Source organism: Octopus sinensis, unplaced genomic scaffold (genome assembly GCF_006345805.1).
Source record: "Octopus sinensis unplaced genomic scaffold, ASM634580v1 Contig04611, whole genome shotgun sequence".
Taxonomy (NCBI): Eukaryota; Metazoa; Mollusca; class Cephalopoda; order Octopoda; family Octopodidae; genus Octopus; species Octopus sinensis.
Window position 1 is genome coordinate 2,656 of NW_021827608.1, and position 7,425 is coordinate 10,080.

General features: G+C 34.9%; 1 long non-coding RNA gene across 1 annotated transcript; it reads right to left on the reverse strand.

The window, feature by feature from the left end:
* Positions 1 to 3,959: 3,959 nt before the first annotated feature.
* LOC115227560 lies at positions 3,960 to 5,728 on the reverse strand. Its single transcript, XR_003883136.2, has 2 exons — positions 5,082 to 5,728; positions 3,960 to 4,075 (listed from the first exon to the last, which is right to left on the reverse strand). It is a non-coding gene; the product is annotated as an uncharacterized LOC115227560 (long non-coding RNA).
* Positions 5,729 to 7,425: the final 1,697 nt, after the last annotated feature.

The window sequence follows — 7,425 nt, forward strand, 5'->3', positions numbered from 1 at the left end:
CTACTCAGCTCAAAACAATATCTGTATCGTGATTTCCAGGTTAATTCCCTTCATCAGCACAGAATAATTGTTCAGCTGCCAAATTCCCATTCAAAATATATAGTTTTCAAAGTGACAGCTAGTCACTGATCTATAAATTAGAAAATTACTATTTGTAAATCTCACAACGAGAGATATTCAGCAACAGTACTTTGGAGTAAAGATTTTTGCCAACATAACATGTCAGTCCTGGTTTAGAATGAATGTTACTGTAATTTAGCCCTAGGAGACATCATGTCCAGCTAGCTATTCGACATGATCTGTATCCTTATATTTTCGAACAAGGGAATCTAGCACCCCGACTCAGCTCAAAATTATTCTGCTGAACTATTATTCTGTGTTGATGAAGGGAAATAACCCGGAAATTGCAATACACAGATATTGTTTTGAGCTGAGTGGAGGTGCTAAAATTCCTTGTTCAAAAATATAAGGACACAGATTGTGTCATATAGCCAGCTGGAGACGATGTCTCTTGGGGCTAAATTACAGCAACATTTGTCCTAAAACAGGAGTGCCATGTTATGTTGGCAAAAGCTTTAGATATATTTCATACATTCGTCAATATCTCCATCATCATTGTCCTTACTATCATGAAAATTACGATCCTCCTCTTCATCATCATCATCATCATCATTATCATCATTGTCTTAATCTTTTATCTTTTATTTGTTTCAGTCATTGGAGTGTGACCATACTTGGGCACCATCTTGAAAAAATTTTAGTCAAACAATTCAACTCCAGTCCTTGATTTTGTCTTTTTTTTGTTTTTAAGCCTGTGTTATTTGGTGATTCCACAATTATAATGTCTGGCCTCTGTTGAGACTGTAACTGTAGTGTCTACTCTAGTAGCCACGATATTCTCTTGGTATCAGATACAGTGTATCTCTTCTATACCAGAATGGTAACACACCACTTCGTCTATCGTACTATCACTGATACCGCTGCTTGACACCAGATTTGAACTATCTATCTCGACTCTGACTCAAACTCGACTATAACACCTAACTGACCCTTGACTCCAAATGAGAACTCATAAAACGACTCTACAATGACTAACACATGACTCTCTGTACTGGTTGACGTCGTCTTGCTTCATAGTGGCTGGTCATACCACTTGTCCCAGGGAAGAGTGTACCATTTCCACTACAACAGCCTGGTACTTATTTTAAAGGTTCCTTTTACTGAACCGCTAAGTTACAGGGATGTAAACATACCAACACCAGTTGTCAAGTGGTGATGGAGAACAAACACAAACATAAAGACACACAACAACACACACACAGGCATATATATGTACAACAGGCTTCATTCAGTTTCCATCTACCAAATCCACTCACAAGGCTTAGGTTGATGTGAAGGCTGTAGTTGAAGACACTTGCCCAAGGTGCTACACAGTGAGACTGAACCTGGAACCATCTGGTTGGGGAGTAAGCTTCTTATCACTCAGCCACACCCATGCCTGTATATATATATATATATATATATATATAATATATATATATATATATATATATATATATATTATATACTGGAGTAGCACATTATTATATTTCTGCTGCTTTTAATTATATATATATATATATATATATATATATATATAAATTAGAAAAAAACCACCTTTATCAAATATACGTTTTATTTATTATTTTAGACATTACTTAATCATTGGTATATTATTGTTATTTTATATTTAATATTTCTATTATATGTATTTTCTAGATGGTGTAATTTAATCATTCATTTTGAATTATAAAAGGTGGGTTTTTTTCTACTTTTTATATATATATATTATATTTGTTTTGAAATTTGATTTAGCATTTCTAAATTGAATTTTTCCCTGTAAAGTTAGGAATAATATTCCCTCAATTATATATATTATATATATTATATATATATATATATATATATATATATATATATATATATATATATATAATATTTAAACATATCAAAGGGAAATGGAAATTAATTAAAATTTTCACTTCCAGTGGCCTAACGAGTAAAAATTTAGTCCCAAAAGACTATGAATTAGTCCTAATATATAGTGTAAATTTAAACACATAAGGAATCCACTTGTAGAATTCAACATGCTAGAAAGAACAGCTAGGTTCTATAACCACAAAAATTATGGATAAAATTTGACAGGAATGAAATGAAAAAATGAAACATTTTACTATCAAGTTTCCTGGACCAATTGGTTTCTGATTTTAGTTTAGCAAGCAAACAATATTTGCTTATCATTATTATTATTATTACTATTATACCTACTCTACCTCTTTTACTCTTTCATCACTTGTTTCAGTCATTTGACTGCGGCCATGCTGGAGCACCACCTTTTAGTACTTATTCTATCGGTCTCTTTTGCCGAACCGCTAAGTGACGGGGACGTAAAAACAACCAGCATCGGTTGTCAAGCAATGCTAGGGGGACAAACACAGACACACAAACAACACACACACTATACATATATATACATATACGACAGGCTTCTTTCAGTTTCCGTCTACCAAATCCACTCACAGGCATTGGTCGGCCCGGGGCTATAGCAGAGGACACTTGCCCAAGATGCCACACAGTGGGACTGAACCCGCAACCGTGTGGTTGGTTAGCAAGCTACTTACCACACAGCCACTCCTGCGCCTATTATTATTATTATATTATTATTAATTATTATTATTATTATTATTATTATTTTTTCCCTTCTTTCTTCAAATTTTCTTCCGTTTCTCGCCGAGTGTTTTCTGTACACCTAGGGCAGAGAAGCTCATTGTATGCATTCCCAGATTACACACGCAAATTCACAGGTAAAATATGTATTTAAAAAAAATTAATAAATAAATAAATTCATGAATGGATGTTGTTTTCACAGTGATAAGGCTCTTCTCAGAACATGAGCCATTACAGTTAACACGAATTTTTGCACTTCCTGTAGGGATGGTAAGCCTGGTATATCATTATTATTATTATTATTCGATGTTATTATTAGCATTATTATTATTATTATTGTTGTTGTTATTACTGTTATTCAGGTCACTGCCTGGAATCGAACTCGGAATCTTGGGGTTAGTAGCCCGCGCTCTTAACCACTACCCCATATGCCTGTCAAATGTAAATAATGTAAATAATGTACATAATTGTTCATCTCTGAAATATAGTTCTACTGTTATGTCTAGCAAATTGAGTTACCATTGCAATGGGCTGACTCCAATGAAAGGCCACACGCATTGTACCTTCTCACGAAAAAGTTGGATGAGGCATGAAGTTCAAAACATCACTGTATGTGAATACTTAAACAAAGTCCTTTTTTAAAAAAGAAAAAAAAACACTTCCAACAAATTTTGTCAAACATGTATATTTTATATATATATATTTTATTATTCAACATTTTTGATATGAAGTTAATATATATGGATATATTAAAATATCATAAATATATGCAAATATATATATGTATATATATATACATATATATATACATATGTATATAAATATATATATATATTCGAAAGCTTGTTCTTTATTGCTTCTAAAAGTTCATAATGAATAACAAAAATATATATATATAATATAACAGTATATAACTATATATGATGGTATATAATTATATAGACATATATGTATACATAAACATTATTATTTATATATAAGCATATATACAAACATACATATACATGCATACATATTTATATCTATATATATATATATATTTATTTATATATATGTATATGTACATATAATTATATATGTGTGTATATATATATTTATATGTATGTAATATTTATATATTTATATATATATATGTATGTGTGTGTGTATATATATATTATATATGTATATATATATATATTTTATATTTTTATATATATATATATATATATATGCTTATGTAAATATATGGGTGTGTATATATTTTTCTTTTCTAAAGGGTCATTGAATGTTGGTGTCCCTTTTGGTATTTTGTTTCTCTCTTTATTTCCTTCTTTCTTTTGATCACCTTCAGTTGAAGAACTTCGGTATTTCTACTTTCAATTCTTGGCTGAAATTTGAATAAAAAAAAAAAGAAAACAAAAGGAAATCAAAGGAAAAAGAACGTTTTATACATTTCTTATACGGCATCGGCAATCACACGAAATCATCAACTATTCCATTTGAAGAAGACTTTCAACCAGTTCCTACTACATGAACCTGAAGATTACAGAATTTAATGCATGAAAGTACTAGTTCAATCAGAATGAACATTTAACATTCTATTATATTATTTCATTTTATTATATTATATTATCTTATATTATACCATTATAGGATTGTAAATAAAACGTGAAAATCAGACAAGGTTGGAATTTCTTTTATTAATATATTCTTCTATACACATCACACACACCCGTATATATATATCTATACACACATATATATATATACATATATATAATATACATATATATACATATTTATACATATATTAATATATATAATATATACATATATATACATATATATATATATATATATATATATACATATATAATACAACATATATATTATTACTATATATAATACTTTATTTTTTAGCAGCAGAAAATTCAACAAAACGTTTACTCTGAGTTTTCTCGTTGCCGAAACTCAGAGTAACAGATTTTGTTGAATTTTTCTGCTGCTTAAAATAAAGCATATTACTCTACCACTGGTATTGAGTACTCTTTTTCCACCTTGTTTCACATTTATGTTTTTTAACTCCGGTATGATATATATATATATATATATATATATATATATATATATATATATACATATATATATATATATGACAGCATTCTTTCAGTTTCCGTCTACCAAATCCACTCAAAAGGCTTTGGTCGACCTGAGGCTATAGTAGAAGACACTTGCCCAAGGTGCCACGCAGTGGGACTGAACCTGGAACTCTATGGTTGGGAAGCAAGCTTTTTACCACACAGCCATGCCTGCGCCTACAAACGTACAACAAAACATAAAGAAATACAAAAGCATGTCAATCTACACTTAGAAAAGTAATCTTCTTTACTTACACCATTACAACAGTAATAAGACCATTGCCATTAGAAGTTGCCAAAGTGGTTGAAGTGGTAAGGGGTGTTAAAAGGGATGCCTTGGAAGGGGTTCAGATTTGAAGTGTAGACTGGGGGCTGAATGCGTGGGTAGTTATTGTAGGGCTGGTTGATAAAGGGTAGTTCTGGGATGGCAAGGGGTACACCTTGGTAGGGCAAATAGGTTTGTTGTACGTGTGGATATGGGGCATGTGTAATTGGGCCATGTGTAAATGGGTAGAAACCTTCTCCGTAGTGTCCAGTGTGTGAGTCATGGTGAAAATTAGGGTAAGAATTGCCATAATGGTGGTCGTATGGAGAACCATAGGAACCATATGGAGAACCATAAGGAGGATGATGATATCCTGCACCTGAATGTGTTGTGTGGTCGGGATGGGGAACAGGAGGATGGGGGTACCCATGATGTGGGTACCCATGATGTGGGTAGCCACTGGGATAACCGTGGGTGTGTGGGTAGGGCTGACCTGTTCCTGGTGTTCCCATTCCTAGATCGACCATATTTGCACCTGTTGAAGAGACAAAAATAAAAACATAATTATGAGGAGAATTTGTTATATACATGTATGTCATTATCATCGTTTAGCGTCCGCTTTCCATGCTAGCATGGGTTGGACGGTTCAACTGGGGTCTGTGAAGCCAGAAGGCTGCACCAGGCTCCAGTCTGATCTGGCAATGTTTCTACGGCTGGATGCCCTTCCTAACACCAACCACTCCGTGAGTGTAGTGGGTGCTTTTTACATGCCACCGGCACAGGTGCCAGACGAGCCTGGCAAAGGGCCACAATCGGATGGTGCTTTTTATGTGCCACCGGCACGGGGGCCAGGAGAGGCTGGCAAACGGCCATGATCAGATGGTGCTTCTTATGTGCCACTGGCACGGGGGCCAGGCGAGTCTGGCAAATGGCCACGATCGGATGATGCTTTTTATGTGCCACCGGCATGGGTGCCAGGCGAGGCTGGCAATAGCCACGATTGGATGGTGCTTCTTATGTGCCACCGGCACGGGGGCCAGGCGAGGCTGGCAAACGGCCACGATTGGATGGTGCTTTTTATGTGCCACCGGCACGGGGGCCAGGCGAGGCTGGCAAACGGCCACGATTGGATGGTGCTTTTTATGTGCCACCGGCACGGGGGCCAGGCGAGGCTGGCAAACGGCCACGATCGGATGGTGCTTTTTATGTGTCACCGGCATGAGGCCAGTCGGGGCGGCGCTGTGTGTATACATATATAAACATGTATGTGTGTATGTTCGAACAGACACACATTCACACACACAATATATATATATACACATTGGCTGATTCCATAAATAATGCATTAATTTAATGCTTTTTATATCTTACTCTTTTACTTGCTTCAGTCATTTGACTGTGGCCATGCTGGTGCACTGCCTTTAGTCAAGTAAATCGACCCCAGGACTTATTCTTTGTAAGCCTAGTACTTATTCTATCGGTCTTTTTTGCCGAACTGCTAAGTTAGAGGGGCGTAAACACACCAGCATCGGTTGTCAAGCGATGTTAGGGGCACAAACACAGACACACAAATATATACACACACATACATATATATATATGTATATGTATATGTATATGTATATGTGTTTGTCCCCCCAATATTTATATGTATATGTGTTTGTCCCCCCAACATCGCTTGACAACCGATGCTGGTGTGTTTACGTCTCCGTAACTTAGCAGCTCAGCAAAAGGGACTGTTAGAATAAGTACTAGGCTTACAAAGAATAAGTCCTCGGGGGTCGATTTGCTCGACTAAAGGCGGTGCTCCAGCATGGTCACAGCATGGTCACATGACTGAAACAAGTAAAAGAGTAATAGAGAGTAACAGTTACTAGAGTTTGAAGGACAGCCTTGTCAAGCTTTAGAGATCTTCCAGGACAAGGCTGTAGTTTCTGGAACCAAATTTGACACTAGCTTACACCTATTGTCCAATCCCCATATACTGCGTTAATATTCCTCACACTTTCCATTGGATTATTTACATTATTGAACTCATAAAGCAAAATATGCCAAATATGCTCCTTTGTCACTTCCATTATAGCTTCGAGTCTCCTCCCCATTTTTGTAATTATGAAGAACAACACACACAAAAAAAGAAGAAAAAAAATGTCTTAGGAAAGGAGAGATGATGGAAAGAAAATCATTCAAGCCATTTTTCAGTGAATTCAGGGAGAATTTACCTCATCAAAATTTAGAATATATATATATATATATATCTATATAATGTTTTTGGAAGGGAGAGATGGTGGAAAGAAAATCATTCAAGCCATTTTTCAGTGAATTCAGGGAGAA